The sequence below is a fragment of the Prionailurus bengalensis genome, chromosome E1 (assembly GCF_016509475.1).
Source record: "Prionailurus bengalensis isolate Pbe53 chromosome E1, Fcat_Pben_1.1_paternal_pri, whole genome shotgun sequence".
Taxonomy (NCBI): domain Eukaryota; kingdom Metazoa; phylum Chordata; class Mammalia; order Carnivora; family Felidae; genus Prionailurus; species Prionailurus bengalensis.
Genome location: NC_057347.1, coordinates 24,278,043 through 24,301,788, shown reverse-complemented (window position 1 = coordinate 24,301,788; position 23,746 = coordinate 24,278,043).

Genomic DNA, 23,746 nt, shown 5'->3' with positions numbered 1-23,746 from the left:
TGGGGATGTTAACTTTATCTCACTCACAAACTTTGCTAAGTTTGTGAATCAGAAAGGAGCTGGGGACACACAGTAAGCTCTCTATTCAGGCAGTGTTGGCCTTCATCAGCTTCCTGGTTTTGTTATTACTCTTCCTACTATGATGTCAACAGCATACCAAGCACTGCCCTAAATGTTTTATTATCCCTTAAACCTCACAGCCATCCAGAGATGAGAGGACCAAGGCTCTAAGAGATCACGTGACTGCTTAGGTCAGGTGGTTCATCAGCGGCAGAGCCCAGAGTCACCTGCCAGACTGTGTGACTTCCAACCTAACTTGAACCCAGAACAGCTTTCCAAAGACAGGGCCACCTGGGATCACCAGGAGGAAAGAACAAGCACTAATTGAGCACCTACTGTGTTCCTGTGATCAAATTTAACATTTACAACTGGCATAGCTAGTTGGTCCAATTATTCCTAATGTAAAGATGAGAAAACCAGGGCTCAGTGAGGATCATCAACTTGCCTATTATACCTGGTAGAGGAGGATTGCTACACTGGGGTGATTATACTTGGCAGCAGAGCCAGAACCTTCCCAGACTGGAGATACTTTCTGTGTGTGTGTGGGGTGTGTGTGTGTGTGTGTTGGGGGTGGAAGGGATCTTACTGCTCACACCTGCCAGGTTGTGTGAGTCTGTGAGTGTGTGGATGAGTGTGTGGATGAGTGTGGGAGCAGATATTTGCCTCTTCTTCCCACTAAACCCAGAGCAGCTCTGCTCAGATCTGAGCAGCTGAGGGGAGCAGGCAGGCCATGTGTGTGTGTGTGTGTGTGTGTGTATTTCAACAGGGATATGGGCCCTTTGTCTCCTGGGCTCTGTACACCAGGGAGATGGAGGGGGGCGTGGGGGCCACCTTGGAAGGCCTGAGAGCTGGGAGTGGGGAGGAGGGCAGGGTAGTCCATTAATGCTGCCCTCCTGGTGGGGGTGCAGATAAGTGGCCCCAGGGGGCTGTGCTGAGGACCCTCTAACTAGCTTGTTGCCATGGGGACACTGGCTATGAATACAGGCCAGGAAGTCCAGCTTGAGCCTTCCAGCCCCTCCCCTGCCTGGCAGGTGGAGACCCCCAGCTGGGGTGTGTTTGTCTGGGAAGGGGACTAAAGGGCCATCCCATCCATCCCCTCTGTTATTTAAAGCAAAGGCCTCCATTCCTTCTGCTGCCCATCTAGGAGAGCTCTCCTGGGTCAAGGGAGGAAAGGATTTTCTCCAACTTCCTGGGGAACAGTGGCCCTTGGGATTCAGGGTTGGTTTCCTGCTTCCTCAGGTCTTACTGGCAGGTGACCAGAGCAGGAAGAGAAATACATGTGGTCACACAGCTACATGTGCATTCCAGACAACACAGCTAGCTCCACCAGGAGACCAGACCTCTGCTTGCCCTGGGGACAATGAGGGCTATGGGACTTGTCCCAATTTATCTTGAGAGCCACCAACTCTCCTATCATGGGGTCTGGAATCAGAATCCTTGCGGAGGGGGTTGGGGGGAGGGGGATTGTTAACGTTTTTATTTTGAAACATTTTAAACATTAAAAACTAGAGAGTAGTTTCATGAATCCTAAATTCCTATCACTCAGTTACAATAATTATCAGCCTTGCCCATCCTGTTTCCTCTGTCCCTTCCTTTTTTTTTTTTGCTGGGGTAGTTGAAAGCAAATCCCAGATAGCAGGCCATTTCATGTGGAAATACTTCAGTATGTATTTCTCACTGATAACTGACCATGCCATGACCACATCTAACAAATGAACAGTAATCCCAGTGATGAATATTATGTAAATCTCGGTCTAACTTCAAATCCACTGTTAAATATGTGGACCCATGCTCCAAAGGTGAATAGAGGCCATGTGGCAGGGGTGGCTCTGTGCTATAGCTTTGGAGCCACCAGAGAGTGATGGGTGAATGCCTGTGGCTTTGGGAGAGTTATTTTGCTTTATGGGGCCTCAGTTTCCTCCTATGCCAGAAGAATTTACCTCTTCCAAGGCTGTTGGGAGGATTGAATGAGATTATATGTGTACAGTACTGAGTGTGCAGGGGGGACTTGGTGATCATAATGGTTCTAGAGGAAACAAGTTCAGAGGGTGACTTGTCCAAGGTCACACAGCTCAGAGTTGTGAGTCTGGGATGGAAGCACTGGTCTTCTAAGTGCGCTAGGATGTCTAACACAGCCCCTCTTCCCCATTCTAAGGCTGCCCCTGCTCACTACCACCTCACCCTACATATAGAAATGACACTGGGAGTGATTTCAACAGGTCCCTTTTTTTCTTGACAACCAGCGGGTCAGTCACGGTGGCATAGGCTGAGCAGATGATGGGACACCAGCAGACCTAGCTCCAAGACACCTAGAACAAGACCCTTCCCTCCCCTGGGCCTCAGTTTCACTATCTACACCAGGAGGTCACTGAGCTCTGCATGGTCTCCATGATGTCTTTCAGTTCTGCATTGTTCTCATCAGGATTAGTAACCCTGGGAATGTGGGGGATATTTGAGATTGAAGGGGGCATTCACAGCAGTCCAAGACCCCAGGCTATAGGACAGTGTGGAGGAGGTGAGAGAGAACATCCTGTATTGGTGAGTAGAAGTGGGGTGGCTCAGCTCAGTAGAATTGAAGCTCCCCCTTCTTCCTGGGTTGTAGGTCCCTGAAACTGTGTCTGTGACTTGCAGATTGTAAGTAGCACATAGGTGAGATACAAAATTCCACTAAAGTAATTGATAGAACTAGATAGAAGGTCAGCAAGGAAACAGAAGACTTGGAAAATCCTCTAAACCAACCAGGCCTAACAGACATAATTATCTTTTTTTAAAGTTATTTATTTTTTTGAGAGGAGAGAGAGAAAGAGAGAGAGAGAGCAGGGGAGGGGCAGAGAGAGGGGGAGAGAATCCTAAGCAGTCTCTGCAATGTCAGCAGAGAGCCCAATGTGGGGTTCAGTCCCATGAACCATGAAATCATGACCTGAGGTGAAATCAAGAGTCAGATGCTGGGGTGCCTGGGTGGCTTAGTCAGTTAAACATCTCACCTAGACTCAGGTCTGCACTGACAGTGTGGAGCCTGCTTGGGATTCTCTCTCTCTCTCTCTCTCTCTCTCTCTCTCTCCCTCTCTGCCCCTAACCTACTTGTGTTCTCTCTCTCTCTCTCTCTCTTTCTCTCTCAGAAATAAATAAATAAACTTAAAAAAAAGTAAGAGTCAGATGTTTCACTGACTAGACCACCCTGGCACCCCAACACTACTTTATAATAGTGATCTACTAGAATATTCCAGTCACCAACTACAGAGTACACATTCCCAAATGCTCATGGAATGTTTTCCAGGAAGGAGCATATCTGGGCCACAAACCAAGTTTCAATGTTTATAAAGATTTAAATCATATAAGGTATGTTCTTGGACAACAGTGGAATAAAATTAGAAATCAAGAACGGAAGGAAATTTGGAAAATTCACAAATATGTGGAAATTAAACATTGCACTCCTACATAACCAATGGGTCAAAGAAGAAATCACAAGGGAAATGAAAAAATACTTTGAGATGAATGAAAACAAAAACATAACATACCAAAGTTTATGAGATGCAGGAAAAGAAGTCCTGAGAGGGAAAATTTATAGCTATAAACACCTACAGTAAAATAGGAGATCTCAAATCAATGACCTAAGCTTTCACCCTATCAGAAAAAGAAGAGCAAACCCAAAGCAAGGAGAAGGATGGAAATCATAAAGATTGGAGTGGCAATAAATGAAATAGGTAATTTTAAAAAATAGAGAAAATCAACAAAACCAAAAGTTGATTCTCTGAAAAGATCAACAAAATTGACAAACGTTCAGCAAGAATGGCCAAGAAAAAAAGTGAGAAGACCCCAATTATTAAAATCAGTAATAGAGGCAGAGACATTACTACTGACCTTACAGAAGTAAAAAGAATTGTAACATTTTTTTGCTAAAGAGGTTGAAAAGAAGCTCCACAACCTTTCCAGAGCTGTGGAGAGAACAACCAGGAATGGTTACCAGTAGTTGCCTTCAGGGGACAGGAGGGGGGAGGAAGGGTATTTGCTTTTCATTGTAAGCCCTTATGGACATTTTTGGTTTTATTGTAAAATATAACATCTATACAGAAAAGTGAATAAAAAGAGAAGCAGTCTGCTCAGAAATTTATCACCAATGGAACACCCATGGAACCACCACCCAGGCAAGAATTAGAACATTGCCAGCTGCTGGTATGTCCTCCTCCCCTCTTCACCTAACCTCTCCTCCCCAAAGGATAGCCACCATTCTGACTTTTTTTTTTAAGTTTATTTATTTATCTTTAGAGAGAGAGAGAGTGGAAGAGGGGCAGGGAGAGAGAGAATCCCAAGCAGGCACTGCACTGTCAGCACAGAGCCTGGTACGGGGCTTGAACCCATGAACCGCGAGATCTTGACCTGAACCAAAACCAAGAGTCTGGCACTTAACTGAGCCACCCAGGCACCCCACTGCCATCCTGACTTTTATGGAGAGTACTTCCTTGCTTTCCTCGGTAGTTTTGCTATCTCTAAATACTACAGTTTGGTTTAGTTCATGTTTTGGGCTTTATATAAATCAAATCATACAGCAGGTCCTCTTTTGGGTCTGGCTTCTTACATTTAACATTATGTGTGTGAGATCCACCCACGTTGTTGCATGCAGTAGTGCGTTCATTTTCTTTGCTGTGTTGTATTCCATTTTATGCATACACCACCATTTACATGTCCATTCAACTACTAATGGAATGGGCTTCTTGGAAAACCATGTACATGAAAATAAATTGATAAAAATATTTTCAATAAAATACACATTAAAAATGGAACTCCGCGAATGTGAGTTTGATTTCATTTCTAAGACTTTCACTTTCTTTTTCTGCTCTAATCATTCATGAGACCAACGTGGGAACCAGAGAAAATAGGCCACTTAGGCAGAAGCCCAGAGGGACGAGGTCTGAAAGATATCACATGCCCATGGGGACCTCTCAGCAGCCCTCCTCCCCAATTTTCAGCTTCAGATGTGAGGAAGGTCACACAGATGGAGCACAGATCACTCAGTCCCTTCCACCCAAAGTCTACAGCTTCCTGGCACACCTAGGTGTGGGTCCAGGCAGCTGGGCAGGAGCATGTGCACACGTGTGCACACATGCACGTCCTGGAGCTGGCAGTGCCTGTAGGCACCTGACCAGCGGGCGAGGTCTTTGCATGGAGTACTTGGTGGAAGAAGAGGAGGAGGGGGGGGGGAAAAATCCCCTCATTTCTGAAGAAATGTCCCAGATTAGATTTGTAAATCAAAAACCAATATATAACATGCAAGAATTGATCTGTTTTATATTCCTCAGTTACATTTTTGTGAAGCACATTTAGAAGATTTAGAACGTATTTGCGCCTGCTGGTTGGGCCATTATATGCTTGAGTTCATACATCTATTTGTGAGGCTATAAAACAGGCATCGACTACCATGTAAATTGTGTTCTCCACAATAAATTATATGCATACTTGCAAAAATACATAACTGCCGTGGCTGGGCCAACGCGGCCAGAATACTAATGAGGGCAAAAGTTGCTTTGTCCCTCTCCTCCGGCCTAATTTAGCCTCTACATCAAAAATTATGTAGGAAAAATCACTTTATCCTCTCACTGAGAAATAAAATAGCACTCACGGGCACCCTCATCTCTTCCCACCCCCCTTCCTTTTAACCGAACACTACCATTTTCGTACTAATTTTAGCTGCTCTAGGTTTACCGGGAAGAAACCTGGCTGAACCGAAGCCAGGGAGTCACTGGGCTTTCTGCATGCACGAGAGGGCTGTCGGAGCTGGCACACACGCGTGCACACACATACACACATGTGTGCACACACATGCACATTCCCTCCTTGCAATTTAGATTCACTCATGCCAGGGCATGTTCACAACATGCAGACAGACCCACGCGCAAACGTGGAGATTTGCCCCAGACACGCATGCACCAACACTCCATAAGCACTCACCCACGTGCCATATATCCATTCCCTCTCCCTGGTACAGACTTGTATGTGTAGCGACTCACCAGAAAAAAATCAATCCAGTTCGGCTGAATTCAATTCCAATCAGTTTAGTCCAGCAAATGTTGATTGAGCACCTACTATACGTCATGAACTGCATTTGGCACTGGGAATGTTGAAATTAAAAAAAAAAAAAGACAAAACCGCAGGTCACAGTTCAGGGAAGTAAGGCAGCCTTTCCAGCAAATGCAGCAAGTCAGTGTGGTGAGGGCTGCAGCACATGTAGCGAGCCTCATGTGCACGCACTCATACTCGCACTCACACCCTGGTTAGTAGCCATACATGTACTCCAATAGTCACATGGACACATACACATATCTCTGCACACACACAAACACCACCCACATAGGTTCGTGTGTGCACACACACCACACCTACACACCAATGGGTGCATGCAAGCATCAGCATAGCCACCTTCTCGCTCTTAGTGCTGTGTGCTGATACCTGCCTGGCCTCTGTCTTCTCCGTGAGCCTGAGTTAACCCCATGCCCTGTCTGGCTTGCCCAATTCTTTGGGCTTGGCTACAGTCTACACTGGAAACAGCAACTTCCAACACTAGGTTGGCTAACATTGTTCCCACTTCTCCCAGAGGCCTCCCCCAAGGCTCCATCCTGGGGGTCTACCAGGGGACTACAGAGGAAGGAGAAGACACAAGGCAGATCTCACTTCCATGATCTCATGACAGTCGTTGGCTCATCCTAGGCCTCAGTTTACCCATTTTAAAAATGTGGGTCTTGGATAGTCTCTGAGGTCATCAACCTCCTTCCTGATGTCCACAGTTTATTGGTGAAGGTTGGGCCTCTGGCCAGGTCAGAGAGTGGAGAACAACTACAGAGCCAGCCCGAAACCAGAGAGAGCTCAGTGCAGCTCTGAGCTCCCAGGGGGCAAGACTGAGGTGGCAGCCTCGTGAGAGCACATCCTTGAGAAAAAGAGTGGCAGTATGTGATGGGGGAGAGAAGTCTTGGTGGGGCTGGGACCCAATGTGACCCAGCTCAGGTATTTATAGGTGCCAGACATGGTTCTAGTGGCATTTCATTCTATAGAAGGGTGCCAGTGGGCAGAGGAAGGGACTTGTGGGTGACCCAGTTGGTAGAGCTGTCATAATGGGAAAGGGAGTAGAGGCTCCAATGTATTTAGTTCAAATAATGATCAATGTGATTTCTGTGTGTGTGTGTGTGTGTGTGTGTGTGCACATGTGCACACGTGCATGTGTGAATGTGTGTGTGTGGGGGTGGGTGGGTGTGAATCCTCCTATTGCATTTGTGGTTTCCCTGCAGCCCTTTATCTTATCTACTCCCCTCTATCTCACCCTATTTCTTTTTCTTACCATACAATTTCCTTTTTATCTTAGCCTGCTCTTTGAGTAGCAAATACTTTCTTTTTAAAAAGTAAATAGTATTTCTATTGTGAAAAAGTACTACATGCACATGACGAAAAATTCAAATTTGTCAAAGGTGTATAGTGAAAAGGAAGTCTTTCCACCTGCCCTGACTCCCCAATTTCATAGCCATCCAGTTCCCCCTCCAGAAACTATCACTGTTATCAATATTCATGTTTTCTTTCAGAAATATAATGTGTAGGCAAGCATATCTCTCTATCATTTATATCATCTATTTATCCATCTATTTATCATCTATCTTTCTCATCCCTTTTAACACAAATGGGGGCATACTCTATGATCTAACACCTCCCCATCCCACCCCTCAACTACGTAGCTTAGAAACTGTGTCTAAGAAAAAGTTTTCCATCCACGCAGTGTCCAGCAATGGAATGCATTACGAGTTCCCCAACAATGGAGATGTGGGAGCACAGGCTAGGTGACCACTTAGAGAAAGGAAAAGAGAGAGCAGAGTCTTTGGGGGAGTGAGGTTAGATTCATGCCCTTTAGGGCTCTATCCATCAACCAGTTTCTTGAATACAAAGAGAACAGCCCTTGATCTCACTCCACCCTTTCTCCTCACCCCTTGAAGTGCCCCCCACCCTGACCCTGCAAGCTGGCCACGGTCACCAGTGTCTAAAACTGCCCAACCATGGTTTCCAGCCCTCCTGTAATTGACAAGAACCCCCCAGAGATAGCCTCTCTGTGCCAGCCACATGCCACTAAACTCCAAATTAAGAGGCCCAGCTGAGATTTCTGTCTTATTCCACCCATACCCCTGGGGCCAATCCTCTCTCATTTCAGGAGGGGAATGGAACTACAAGTTTGGATTTGGGAAGGGGGGCAAAGGGGGCTCACCACCAAAGCTGGTGCCTCTATGCTCCAGAGAGATGTGCGTGTCCTACCATGCAGCTTAAGACTTCTCCAAAACACCGTCCCCCCCAAATCCAATAAAATTGCAAATTTCACTGTATTTCACAATATCCTAAATAAACATGAACAGCATGCGTTTCTCTTCCTTGCATCAAATATTAATCTGCCCGTGGCCAGCGCCCGTTCCCCCGCGTGTGTGCGCACGCTGGGTAAACACTGGGGAGATTGTGATGCCAGACCTTCCCTTCTCTTCCCCAAGTCGAGAGCATGACAAATTTTTCTCCTAATTACACCTGCCACTGTTTGCCTTCTAATACTGTAAATCCTCCATCACATAGTTTTTCAGATTCGGGATTAGGTTCTCTTCCTGTCGTACAAATGATTGGAGGGGGCAGGGATAGGGGAATAGGTGGGGGGCAGTGTGGGCTTTGTGGCATTGCTTTTCATGATTTCTCCATGGAGGGGGTCCCCAAATCGGGCAGAGGCAGTGTTCCTGGGCTCCCGACCCTCTGTGGGGTGCACAGGAGATTTCAAGGGAGAGGGCAGAGGAGATAATGGAGAAAAGACACCTGCCCAGGTGTGCAGAACCTGCTCACCTGAGCTTCATTAGCTCCCTAGTTACCCCCCAAATCCCAGGCATAATAAAAATCCCAACACAAAGGGAGAGGATGAATGAAAAGTGCCCAGGGTAGGGGCCAGCACATAGTAGGTGATCAATAAACCATAGTTCCCTCCCCCTTTGCTCTATCTCCTGACTGAAGCCATAATCTCTCTCCTGGACCATGAAACCTGCCTCCTCAATGGTTTCCCATCTCGCCTTAGCCCTCTCCAATGAAGCCATTGTCCCCCCAGCTTCCAGAGTGCTTTTTGCAAAGCCCAAGTTCAGGTCCTCTCTTAAAACCCCCATCACTTTCTACCATAATTGAATTATGTCCAGATCTGGCAAATAAGGCCCTCTGCTGCTGGGCCCAGGCTTGATTCTCTGGCCTCACTCCCAGCCCTCTCATGGCACCTGTGTATCTGCCCTAGATCATGGCCACCCTGCTTGCCAACTCACCCTTCCCCACATGTGCTATGTAACTTGCCACCTCCATTCCTTCATTCAGGCTTTCCCTTAGCCTGTTGAAATTTTGGCTTTCTGTCCAGCTCTTCACCCCTGAAGACAGCCCTTCCTTGAGTCTTTTTTCATTTCCCAATCCTTATAAATCATGACTTCCTTTGCACTCCCATAGGGCTTTGCAGCCACCATCTTTTGGCTTAGAGCTTTAGCTTGTCACTGGTATAAGAGGGCCTGTGGGTACGTTCGAGATAGGCACCAGATCTTAAGCAACTTTTGTCACCTCAAGGTCTCTCTTGTTTCCAAGTCTTGATGCTGCAGAGGGTGATACTTGGTGTGCAGTTGTGGGGAAGGGGCTTCCTGAGGCCCTAAACCTCATGACCAAGTCAACTGCTGGCCCCACGTATGGGTAAGAATGGGCTCCCCAGAACCAGCCCCTCCCTGCCTCTAGGAGCAGCTGCCTAGCCCACTGAAGATAGCATGGAGGCCCCACCAACACAAGAGGTTGAACCCCTCAAGGCCACTGTGGTGGAGGGGGAAGGAGGCTGAAGACCCTCTCCTCTCCCCACTCCTGTGACTAGACTCCCCTCTCTGATTTCCCTCCTGAGCCTGGGTTGGTTTGATAGAGTGCCCTCCCATGTAACTGTGTGTCTGGAGTGCTCAAGCTGTGCAAATGACACCCAAATCATTCTTGTGGGGCTTTGGCATAAGCGTATCATTGGCTGCTTCTATTTGGTGAGGTAGTGCAAGTAACGGCTTTGCCCTTCTTATTCTACTTGGTTCCTAGAGGTCCTTCTGACTCTAGGGATGCCCCAGCCTATCAGCTAAGGAGGGAACCCCACCCTCTGGGTCTAGAGGCCTAGAGCTGGGCTAAGAAGGGCAGTCTTAGGCATGCTCAGATCTACCCTGGTCAAGTCTCCAACCTTCCAAAGCTCCCTGGAGTTGTTCTTGAAGACTTCTCTCAGAGTTGCCTTGTTCAGCTTGAATAATAACTGTCCCTGGCCCTGTCCCCTCCCCATACATTTCACCTTCAAAGGGCTGGGAGAAATTTCCCTAATTAATTAACTCCTCTGCAGCCTGCCCTCCATGTCATTGGGTGATTAATTGTCACTGTGCCTTTAAATCCAGAGGCGGAGGAAAGGTGGGTTGAGTTGGCAGTGGTGGATGCCAGAAGCAGGCATGCTGGGGTGAGGGTAGCCTCAGGCCATTTCCTGGGGTTGAAGGACCCCTACCTCCACCCCCATTCCTGTCCTTGCCCAGGGCCTGATAGGCCCCAGAGCCAGACCACAAATGCATCCATCAATAATTAATCAATGAGTCTCAAATATGAGACTGTGGGATCTGGGGCATTCTGGGAGAGGCAGGGTGGCTGGTGCATATCCTAAAGTCTGCAAAACAGGGTAGCAGTTCAGGGCATGGGCTTTGGAGTCAAGAAGAGCTGAGTTATAATCCTGCCTCTGCCTCTTTCCAGTCATGTGATCTTGTGCAGGTCACTTTGCCTTCCTGAGCCTCAGTGATCTCACCTACAAAGTGGGGGCTGGCAACAGGATCTACCTCCCAGGAGAGCTGGGAGGCTGAAACAAGATTAATGTGTGTGAAACTCAGCATGGTGCAGGGTATACAGCCAGTGTTCGATAATGGTGACAGTAATCGTGCTGCAACTGCTGTACCATGAAGGTGCTGTATGGCCTCACCGGTCATCCCCAGTGCCCAGCTAGGAGCTTCCCACTCCCAACTCTGTTCTCCTTGAAAGTGCTCCCCCAGGCCTCCCACCCGCATGGGACATCTCTGTGTGGAGTCACCTGGCCTAATCTCAGCTATAGCACTCACCTGCTATGTGACCCTTGGCAAGGCACTTACATTTCTACATCTTCATTTCCTGATCCAGAAAACCCTATCTTCATGTGTGCAAGGCACTGGGACACAAACAGAGATAAGGTGTCACCCTTCTTCCAAGAAGTTCCACGCAGGAAAGACAGACAGGAAAACAAATCATTGCGAATACGGTATGAGCTGTGACAGAGGAGCATGCGCATTCAGCAAGGAGGCAGGCAATGGCATCAAGGGCCCAGAGTGCAAAAGGAGACAACTCGGCGCATAAAAGCTGCTCAACAGAGCTCTGTTCCCTTCTCCAGCCTTCCCCTTCCTCTCGTGGCCTTACTTTTTAAACTCAGCTGCTTTTCACCCTAAAGCCCCCATTTCTGTCCTTTCTGCTGAAACTGCAAGGTCTGGAAAGGGGCAAAAGGTGGATCCACTAGGGAAGCCCCCTCCTCCTCAGCTTTACCCCATCACCCTGTGACATTTATTGTTTATGTTGCCAGGTTCTGGGCAGGTGTTTGAAATAGCGCCATTTGACAGTCAAGGAGACTGAACCAGAACCTAAAGGAGACAGACTGAGGAATAAACCCAGACAGGGTTAGCCTGGAGCTGCGGAAACGAAGAACCGGGAAGGTGGGTGTGGCCAAAGAAGGGTGGTCCATTCAGAAGAGGCAAGTGACCAGCCCATAGTCTCGAGGCAAAACATAGCTGACACCTGTGGTTTTCAGGTGTATTCACTTCATCACTCCTTTAACGAAGCTTCATTGACCTCGATCTCTGTTGCAGGAAGGAGTCCGGCAAGCCCAGCCCCCATCTCCTCCCATGGCTCTGTCCCCAGGAGCTTAGCAAAGCCCCACCCCTGATGGGAGCCACGGAAGGGTGAGTGTTCTTTGAGTGTGGAGAGGGCGGGTGCCTGGGGCTCAGAGCAGACCCAGAGGGATCTATGAGATATCCTAATGCAGCCCCCGCGCTTAGCAATGAGAAAGTGTGTGCTGAGGGGATGTAGAGGGGGCAGGAACTTGCTCAAGGTCACATGAGTTCTTGGTAATAGAACCCAGACCCCTGGGCTAGAGTTTTCCATAACAGAATCCCCAGTGGGAGTGGGTAGAGGGAGGGAGGAGTGCGGTCGTTGCCTTATGTGGAGAAGGGGGGAGGGAACTGTCTGAAACAGCATTTCAGGGGCGGGGGGGGGGGGTTGGGGGGGGCAACCGTATTCAGGAAGTGAAGATACCAAAAGTTACACAGCACAGGGTGAATCCAACAGGTTTTGGAGCAGACATACCACAATTTTCTTCCTTTTCCAAGCTGTGTGACTCTGGGCAAGTTACTTCACCTTTCTGAGCATCAATCCCCTAAGCAGGCAGTGCTCAGCACACAGAAAGGCTAAGACAAATGTCAGGTGTTTTTGTTTTTGTTTTTGTTTTTTCTCCCTCTACTTGCCTCTTCCCTGGGAGCTTCATCCTCATGCCTGATTCCTGGTAGACTCATTTGTTGTTTGACAGAGGACTGACTAGGTACAAGAACTGTTCTAAGCACTGGAGATAAAAAGTGAACAAAAATGACTACCCTCCTGGAGCTTACACTCTAGCGGAGGGAGAAAGACAGTGAGCCACATCAAGTGGTGATAAATGCTATGGATAAAAAGAAAGAGGAAAGGGGGCACAGAGGGTACTGTGGAAGTGAAGGAGGGCTTCACGGAAGACGTAACAGCTGAGCAAAGATCTGATCTCCATCAGCTGCATGGAGTTCTGGGAGAAGAGACTTCTGGGCAGAGAGAACAGCTGTGCAAAAGCCCCGAGACCAATTTGGGTGCATTCAAGGAGAGGCAGGGGGGCCAGTGAAGTCAGTGGAATGAGAGAGGGAGAGAATGGTGGGACATGAGGTCCGAAAGGGGAGGGCAAAGGACCAGATAAAGTTGTCCTTGTGGGTCATTGCAAGGACTTTGAGGGAAGTAGGGAGCCATAGCAGGGTTTGATCACAGGGGGGATTTGATCTGACTCTGGCTTAGTGAGGTCCCTCTGGCTACTCGGTTGACCGTAGGCGTAGGGGGACAAGAACGGGAGCCAGATGCCCATGTCGAGGGTGATGAGACCAGAAGGGCATCCGGGCAGGGTGCTCCTGAGCATGTTGAAAGTGACCTGGTGGTTTTCCTCTATACGGAACATGCTCAGGTCTCTGTCCACCAGTAGCTTACATTCTCCAGTCCCCTTCTTTTTTTCTGTCCCACTGAGGGGACCTACCAGGGGAGCTCCAAGGTACTGTTCTATGGGATTGGACTCAGGCCCTCCTTCCTGCTGAAGCAGAATTAAGAAACTTCAGGTCAAGGAACTGAAGCCCTGCAGTACATCTGAGCCTTGGTGTATGCATCTGAGAAATGGGGACAAAGACTGTGGAAGAACCCTGGGCTGAGTAAGGGCCATGTAGGTGGGAGCTAGAATGTCTGCATGTTGTTACAGTGAGGCCGGGGGAGAAGTCGAGGGTGTTAAGGTTCCTGGAAGTGGGGGGCACTGTTACAGAGGTATCTGAGTTTTGAGGTGTGAGGAATGGCGCTGCGGACATGAGAGGTGAGTCTGGCAGCAGAAGAGGTGTTTGGTAGGTACCGGGGCGTGGCAGGTTATGGCTGGCTGCATGATGAACACCCCAGGTGTTCATGGCTGTATCTGATTGGGCCTCGGCATCTCACCTACCCCTCCCCTCTACTCATTCAGCACCAGCACCAGATCTGCTCCTGCCTCAGGGCCTTTGCTTGTGGTCTCCTCTACCTGGCATGCCGCCTCCCACCCTCCGATATCCACACGTTCCCTCACCTCCTTCGCATCTTTGCCAGAAGGCCCTCTCCCAGTGAGGTCCTCTCTGACCACCTTATTTAATGCTGTAGCTCTCTTTCCTCTCACTTAATTTCTTTACTTAGCACTTTGTCACCATTTTTTATATATTTTACTTATTTTGTTGATTGTCTCCTTCCTTTAGAGTCTAAGTTCCATGAGGGCTGGGACTTCTCTTTTATTATTATTTTTTTTTTACTGTAGTCAAAATACCTACATTATATTTATCATTTTAATCACTTGTAAGTTTACAAGTCAGTAGCATTAGGTACACTCGCAGTGTTCTATAACCATCACCACTATCTATATCCTATACTTTTTCTTTTTTAAAATCCCAATATAATTAACATACAGTGTTATGTTAGTGTCAGGTGTACAATATAGTAACTCAGCGATTCTCTGCATTACTCAGTCCTCATCATGATAGGTTTACCCTTAATCCCCTTCTATATTCTATATTTTTTACCCCAACATAAACTCCATACCCATTAAACAGCAATTCCCCATTTCTTCCTCCCCCAGCTCCTGGTAACCCATATTCTACATTCTGTCTCTGAATCTGCCTGATCTAGGTACCCCATATAAGTAGAGCCAGGCAATATATGTCCTTCCATGGCTGGCTTATTTCACTTAGCATAATGTTTTCAAGGTCCATGTATGTTGTGGCATATATCACAATCTCTTTCCTCTTTATGGCCAAATAATATTCCACTGTACATATATGCCACATTTTGGCTATAGCTGTGTGTTCGTGCCTGGCATGGCACCTGGCTCATAGTGCTCGATAAATATTTGTTGAATGAGTGAATGAGTGATTAAATGAATGGGTGGCAGGAGTGATGAACCTTTGTGGTTTTGCTTTTGTTTTTTAATGTTTATTTTTGAGAGAGACAGAAGGAGAGAGAGAGAGTAGGAGGGGGAGGGGCAGAAAGAGAGAGAGAGAGAGAGAGAGCCCGATGTGGGGCTCAAACTCATGAACTGGGAGATCATGACCTGAGCTGACTTTCGACGCTTAACCAACCAACACCTGTTCCAGGCGCCCCTCGCTTTTATTTTAGAACCATTGTGTTTGGGATCCTAGAGGAGCATTCAAATAGGGATGACAGTATCCCTGGGTGTTGAGGATGAAGGGGGCTAAACAGTAAATGGGCCACTGGGGAGACGAGTGAGGTACAGAGTGGAGCTCCTTCCTACTCTGGGCAAAGCACCTCCACCCTTGCTTCCTCATTCCAGAGAAGACTAAGTGAGGGTAGGGGGGGATGGTCTTTGGTGGGGATGCAGTTTAAAGCTCCCTGATGCCAGCCTGATCTGGATTTTCTTCTCCCTTTGGGGTGCTCAGAGTGTGCATGAGGTGCTCTGTGCCTGTGAAGGGGATTTGGGGCTGGCACACTAGAGATGGTGTCCCTGCCAGGTGACTAGCAGCCTGAGTGTGCTGAGGGTCTGAACTCATCCTGAGAGGGTCCAGATGTCCAGCCTCATCCTTGCTAATTAGCGCAATTAATTAACAAATGGCTTTGTGGCTCTGGGAGTCCTGGACTCCTTTGGCGTACTCCATCAGGGGGCAGCACTGTAAACAGGTGGTGGGGGCCTATGAGGGGTGGCAAAGGAGCCAGAATTCCAGGCTGACCCTGCCCTGGACAGAGAGCATCCCCTCCCTGAGTGATTGCAGTAGTGTGTGTGCCTCTCTCTCTCTCTCTCTCTCTCTCTCTCTCTCTCCTGTCCTGCTGGTCCCAGGAGAGCTACAGCTGGGAAAAGGTGAGATCCAGGGTGCCTAGAATGGGGGGAGGTGCAGCCAAGCCCCACTAGAGGAGAACCAAGTGCCATGGACAGAGCTATGGAAGGAACAGGAAACATGGTATTACCTGTTCCAGGTTGGTGGAGGAGACGTGGGTGCTGCCAGGAGGATCCCCTGGGCTGACAGGGAGACGCAGCCTCTGGCAGGAGGTTGCCCTGGTATTATGCTGGAGATGGACCCTATCCTGGGAGAGTTTTCTGATTTGATGGTGGAGTCACAGCTGCTGCCCTGGGGGAGCTCCTAGTCTGATGGTCCTAGCCCCTAGCCCATGGTCTAGTGGGGGAATGAAATAGAGCCCTATAGGTGATGTAGGATAAGTACCCAAGGAGGGTGTTCAGAGAAAAGAGGGCAGTCCAGGTCCTGGGAGAAGAGGCTGCTTGCTGCCCTTGAAGGACTAGACAGGGGTTAGGACACATGAGCCAATTCTGTCAGGGTGCCCTTGACACCTCCTGGGGACAGTGAATTGCACGCTGAATTGGGATATGGGCAGCCTGGCATAAGGCAGAGGACTTGTGTGAAGAACATGGCCACAGCTGGGTAGAGACCTGGGAGGTGGCAGCCTTGGAGCTTCAAGCTTGAGATGGTGGGGACCCACTCAGGGACACCTGCCACCCGCCCACAGGGATGGGGGCTGGAGAGGTGGTGGGCTGGCTCGAATGGTAGAATCAGAAGAACAGAGGATGTTCCTGGAGAATGTCGTTGCGACCAGCTGGCCTTGGACAGGAGAGAGAGGGTGGCCAGGGAGAATAAGTCTGGAGAGAGGTGTTCGGGATGAGGTGATGAATCTTTTCAATTTACCATTTGTTGTAACTTTTAGAACCACTGAGTTTGAGATCTGGGAGGAGCATTCAAAGAGAGATGGTGAGTCACTAGGAGGGTGGCTGAGGCAAGTCAGACAGAGGTCAGGATTCAAGGCAACCTCAACAACTGTGCCTGCTATGGGTTCGGTGTTAATAAGTAAGCCACTGTTCCTCCAAGTGTGGGCCCTGGACCAGTAGCAGCACCTGCAGCTGGTCACAACTGCAGGCTCTCAGGCCTCGCTCTGGACAATTAATGAGGATTTTTGTCTAAACAGGATCCTCAGTGATCCATGGTGCATATAGTGAAATTGCAGCAGCCACGCTCCAGGTGCATTATCAATCCCTGAATTTTGAGGTTGAGGAAACAGGCTCAGAAGTCGGGAGAAGGTGGTGAGGCATTGGCTGGTTGTGTGGGGAGTTCAGGTGCCTAATGTATCTGGGCTTGAGGCCCTCACGAGGCATAAGGTCTCCAGCCGGAGCAGGGAACAAGTGCAGTTGTGTGCCAGTGAGTGTTTAACAGCTGGCTTTCTGGGGAAGAAAAGTCCTGACTTGTATCGTTCACTAGTTTCCATGGTGTAAATACTCCTACCGTAGTGGGTTTTGGGCTGTCAAGGGGAGATCACCGAACACGGACTTGGAAAGAGATGAGCGCCATTGTTCCTTGTGGGGGAGGGGCTGGCTCGTGTGTACATTTCCTGGCCTGGGAAAAATATCAGACAAAACAGGACCAACCCCCTGCCACTGACCTTAACCTCTGCCCCCCCACTCCCTCTAGGTGTGGACAGGTGGCCAGAAAGTCTGATGGACAGATGGTACCGTGGTAGTGCTTCTGCATGTTGTTGGCCATAGGTGCTGCACGTATAATGTCCTCTCCTCGGGGACAGGATCAGTGATATGGTGGCCTCTGCCCCCTGTCCTAGCTGAATGTCACCCCCAACTAGCCTGCATTCCAGTGAGTTCTCTCCAGGGCATGAGCATGGGGAGCGTGGAGCCTGGGCAGCCATCAGAGGCTGGACCTGTCTACTTTACTCTTCTCACCTGAAGAACCTGATTTCTGCTTCGACTCAGATCACAGTGTGGGAGCAGCCTGAGCAAGCAGTCCAGCACCAGCTGTGGCCTGTTTATCGCATGCCTCCTGAACCCCCTGATCTGAGCTGCTGCTCCTTCTTTTCTGGAAAGCTGTGAGTAATGGAGAGCCTGGGCAGAGAGACCAAAGCTCTGGGTTCTAGTCTTACCATTGCTACTGCTTCACAGTGACCCTGGGAACTCATCTGTGCCATTTACACATTTGTGTAGTGTGCTTTTGCATTCACAGAGTTGCCTGGGAGTGAGTGTACAGGTGTGTCACAGAGTGTGAGAATAAGGGTGCATATGTGAATGAGTGTATACTGGGGGAGAGCAGCATAATGGGATGGGTTGACGTCTGTCTGTCCACTTCTTCTAGGACTCCCACCTCTTCCTTCCCACGCTGTGGTCCCTGCGGCCACTCCACAAAGGATTTACGGGGGTTTTAGAGCTGACCCAGCCCCTGGCTGCCCCCTCACTGAAGGCCAGGAACCCCTCCAGGCTCCGAGCGGGTGGCCATGGCCCCTTTCCAGTAGGCTGGTGCCCACAACGGGTGCTGGATTAGCGGATGAGTGATACAATGGGCACATATGGTCCCGAGTGCCGGGTGCGGCCCAGGGCCCCTTACTCAGCGCCACTAGGATTAGACCTAATGAATTGGAAGGAGTTAACAATGCTTCGGGGCCCAGCAGAGCCCCAGGAGGCCTGCATAGGCCCTGCGTTGTGGCCGCCTTTCACCACTGAGGTGTAATCCGCTTTGAAATCAAAGGTGGTACAAAGTATGAATTTAAATTTGACATTTACAGCTCCGGTGAGATGACGTATTCTGGAAAGGTCTCTTCTTTAAGGGGGCTGGGATGGGGAGAGAGGAAAGAGTAGAGAAGAGTGAGGCCATCTGCTCTCACAGGAAGCCCAGGCTGGCTCAGTCCGAGCCAACTTTCCCCCCATGCCTTGGGCTGGGAGAGGGGGTGGGGGACTTTGGGACAGTTGGAAAGAAGGAGAGTGGGGAGTACAATTCATTCTCCCACCCTTAATTCAGAGGGTCAACCCAGTGCGGGGCTCGCTTGGTCTTAGAGCAGTCCCAAGAAGACCTTTAAAGCAGAATTCTTGCCCAAAGAGGTACTTGGTCTGATTTGTTTTCCGGTTGGGTTTTTTTAAGTTTTTAAAAAATTTTGGTAAAATATATACAACATAAAATTTCCCATTGTAACCATTTTTTAAGTGCACAAGTCAGTGGCATTAAAGTTACAATATTGCACAACCATCACCACTCTCTATTTCCAAAACTTCTACATCACCCCAAGCAGAAACCATGTGCCCATTAAGCAGTAACTTCCCATTTTCCACTCTCTGCAGCCCCCAATCACCTCTGCTCTACTTCCTGTCTCTATGCATTTGCCTATCCTAGGTATTTCATATAAATGGAATTGGACAATAGTTATCCTTTTGTGACTGGCTTCTTTCACTCAGCCTAATGTCTTCAAGGTTCATCCATGTTGTAGCATGAATCAGAACTTCATTCCTTTTTATGGCTGAATAATATTCTGTTGCATGTACATCCCACACTGTATTTATACAATCATCTGTTGGTGAACTCTTGAGTTGTTTCCATCTTTTTAGCTTGTGTGAATAAAGCTGCAGTGAATATTGGCATACGAGTTTCTGTTTGAGTCCCTGTTTTTAATTCTTTGAGGTATATACCTAGGAGTGGAATTGTTGGGTCATATGGTAATTTTATGTTTAACTTTTTTTTTTTTTTTTAGAGCAGAAGAGATCACATGCACATGCGCATGCTAGGGGTAGGGCAGAATGGGGTGGGAGGGGCAGAGAGAGAATCTTAAGCAGGCTCCCTGCCCAGTGCAGAGCCCAACACAGGGCTGGATCCCACAACGCTGGGATCATGACCTGAGCTGAATTCAGGAGTCAGATGCTCAACTGCCTTGACCACCCAGGCGCCCCTATGTTTAACTTTTTGAAGAACCTCCATACTATTTTCCACAGTGGTTGTACCATTTTACATTCCCACCAGCAATGCATGAAGGTTCCAGTCATCTTTGACAACATTTATTTTGGGTTTATTTAAAAAATTTTTTTAATGTTTATTTATTTTTAGGAAAGAGAGAGAGAGAGAGACAGAGCACAAGTGAGGAAGGGGCAGAGAGAGAGGGAGACACAGAATCCAAAGCAGGCTCCAGGTCCTGAGCTGTCAGCACAGAGCCCAATGCGGGCTCAAACTCACTAATCATTAGATCATGACCTGAACTGAAGTTGGATGCTCAACCGACTGAGCCACCCAGGCGCCCCTGGGTTTATTTTAAATTATAACTATCTTACTAGGGCAAAATGATATCTCCATTTTCCTAATGACTAATGATATTGAATATCTTTTCATATACTTATTTTCCATTTGTGTATCTTCTTTGGAATCTGACCCCATTTTATAGATAAAGAAGCTGAGGCTCTAAACTCCCTAGTGTGGTTGGCATTCTAGGCCCCAGCACTTTCAGGCTCTCTACCCTCATAACCCCCTAGCCACAAGGGACTCCTACAGTCCTCAGGCACCTCTGAAACTCCGCTGAGCTCTGGGCTAGATGGAAGGAAAAGTGGGGCGTGTCTACTCTGTGCCAGCACTGGGCTAGACTCTTTCCCTCTGGCCTGAGTCCCCTTCCTTCCATGTCCCACCATGATGATTTCCAACCCAGGTCAGATAGCATCTCCTCTGGGCAGAACTCCTCCTCCCCTGGGTTCCCAGAGAACTCCATCCCTGTTTCCAACACTGAGCTCCTCACAGCAGAATGTAAGTGTTGGGTTAGGTCTATTTTCAGGGACCATCTCCGACAACAGGATCCATGCCCCCTCCCCCAGGGCCCTCAGCGTGGAGTCCTGGATCAAGTAGGTGCCCCACCTGCTTTATTTTCTTCCACTACACCACGTCTCAATAAGCATTTGTTTGGGAGAGGAAGAGGGAATCGGAGAACACCAATACTTTCTCACATTTATTGAGCATGTATGCCAAGATATATGCCGAACTGTATGCCACACCGTATATGCTAAGCCCTTTACGTATATAATTTGTCTCAATATCACAATAATCACACAAGGTGGGTACTTTTATTATGTCCTTCTTACAGCAGGATTCAAGTCCTCAGAGGTGGGCCCAAGGGGGCCTGTTCCCTGTCGTCCTCACATCTTTGATGGCTGGCCTCCACTCTTCACCCCCAGGCTTCCCTACTCTGGCAGAGCCCTCCTGGCTCCCCCTACCATTTCATTCCATGTGCGTCAAGCCCTGGATTTGCTTGGGGTTGATCACCAGACCTGGTGATAGAAAGTAATATCTGAGCCCTTATCCAAGTATAGGGCTTAAGGCTTCCTTGGCTCTTTTTGGCAAGTAAGGTGGGGGTTATTCTCCCTTTGTTACAGATGAGGAAACTGAGGCACAGAGAAATTAAGTAACTTGTCTGGTATTGCACTAATAGTGGGAATGGAAGTTGGCCTCAGTTTCAGATCTTTTGTCCTCAAATCCAGGGCTCTTTTCTCTAAAGAGTTCCATCTTTAGATCCAAGAACTGGTCTCATCAACCTGTAACAGGCATTTGAAAACACAGACCCAGCCTGACATCAACTTTCCTCCAGCCCTCAATGTTCCCTTCCCTAAAATGGTAATATGAAAACCTACTTCTCACAGCTTCATGAAGAGGTTAGAATGAATGAAGAGCATCTAGCACAATGCCTGGCACGTGGTAGGTGCTCCATGATTACTTTTCCTTCACTCTTTGGGCACGTACCACCCTTTTCTTGGGGGGTCTGCTGCAGTGGGAAATGAGAATTTCTGGGTTGGGGGGTAGTCAACCGCGTTTGAAGTGACAGTGACAGATGGGTGCAGTGTCTCTCCCAGGCGCCCAGCCAGCCCTGCGGTGCGTGTCCACCAGTCCCCGGACATTTCCTCCCTCCTCCTGGCCACGATGAGGTGTCATTTGCCGCCTGTCCCTTCTCGTCATCGATTTCCAAGTCGTTAATTAACGGGGCTTGTCAGCTGGGAAGATGAATTCTGTCCTCGGCTCTCGGGGCCTTTTGTTTTGGGATTGTAAATGTTATAGATCTCCCATGATGGAAGGCCATGGGGTCAGGGGGCACCGGGTTGCCCAGTGGGGGTGGCAGTCAGGGAGAGGAGCTTGTGGGCCTGGCTGGGCTCCGCTTGCCTGGGACAGGCCCCCAGTGCCCCCTCACAGTGGCCTCTCTGGCTTGGCTCTCTGAGGTTGGAGTCGGAAGGACGGGAGTTTTTCTGTCATCCAAAACTTCATTCTGGGAGAAGCTGCCTTGTGCCAAATGGTGTATATTTGGCTGTGCCCAGGATGGGGACTGGCTGGAGGGGGATACAGACCCTACTCGGTCTGATGGGGAGATAGTGTTATCCTCAGGGAGTAGCTAGTCTGATGGGGGAGACATACTGTTGTCTTTGAGAATATACAGTCTGATGAGGGAGCTCTGGCTTGGGAAAGCCCTCAGTCTGAGGGGGGAGACACAATTCCTATCCTGGGTGCACCCCCAGTCATATGGGAGAGACCTAGCTCTACCTTGGGAATCCTGAGTCTGAAGGAAAAAAGCAGACCCTGCCCTGGGGGAGTTTAAGCCTTGGGGGAAAAAAAAATTGCAGACAAAGAGCTACTCAGAGCTTGACTCAACTGGGTTTGGATCCTGTTTTCCAGTATCCTGAGGCAAACCACACTCTGGGCCGGGCAGGCCCCCTGCCTTCTGTGTGAGGTCTCAAGGCAAGCAAACTGTTTTACCAACAGCTGAGCTGAATTCCAGGTGGGCAAAATGGATGCCTCAGAACACAGGCGGATATAAAAATAAAAGCTACACATTTGGTTTTTGATGATAAGAGGCATGGGAATTTGGGAAGAGCTTATGACCACTGACCAACAGCCCCGGAGCAGCACTGACATTGAGGAGATCTCTCCCAAGGAGAGGTGGAGGGCACTGAGGAGGGGGCAGGGGCGCTCTGTCCCGGGGCTCACCAGGACTGGCTGAATATGGACTGGAGCTCAGGGTTGGCCCTTAAAAGACCGAGTTTGAGCAACAAGATTGCCTCCATCTTTCTGTGTGGCCTTGGGGGATTTCTCCTGTCTCTGGGTCTCTCCCACAAGAGGAAGAGCACAGACCTGTTACTCCCTCTAATGCTCAGGATGGCGGGTGGAATTCAGGCTTCTCACCAGGATTTGAATCTGGCCTGGTCCCTTACATTGGCCAAGCAGTTCAACCCATTTGAACTTCATTTCCTTCTCCCTAAATTGGGGATTCTTAGGGATGGCTGTGTTGGTTAGACAAGCTGTTACTTAGAACAGTGCTTGGCTTGGTAAACGTAGCCATTGTTATCTGCCCATGAGATACTACAGAGGGAGCTAGGCATTGTGCCCAGCCCCCTGAGCATTTGTGGTAACTGCAATGGTTGCCCCCCCTCCTTCTGATCCCTGGGGCCCTGATATAGGGGACTTCTCTAGTGTCCACCTGCTGCTGGGCATGGACAGAGGAGTTTCACCAACCCAGACCTTTCAGAAGCTCCCGGCTCCCTGGTTCCTGCTTAGAGCCTGGTTGGGGCAGCCCTGCTGGGGTGGGGGTGGGGTGGGCACCAGGAGCCCCAGATGGTGACTTCAACCTCTGGGCAACTTTGAGAAGGAGCCAGAGATGTCCTATTGGTGGGGACTTCCAAGAGCCTGTGCGTTTAGACTGAGGTGAGAGGGGGCCCTTTGCCTTGGTGACAGCCTGGGTGGGGAGGGTGTGAGGGGGAAACATAAGCAGCAGCTGCCCACCCCCTCTACCTTCCAAATAGGTCCAGGATGGCAGCCCCACCCTCAGATTCCCCCCAGAATTGGAGAGCAGGAGTGGGCAGTGTAACATGGGTGGGGCTGTGACTTGGGGAGCCAGAGCAGTGATTGCTATCCCAGGATGTAGGGTAGACTCCAGATGTGAGGCAGTGAGGTGTGCCCTTCAGGCTCCCCACCCTCATCTGAACCAGGTCCCCATTTCAGAGAACTGGTGTTCACAAATGGCCATTTATCCAAAGGAACATGGGAGC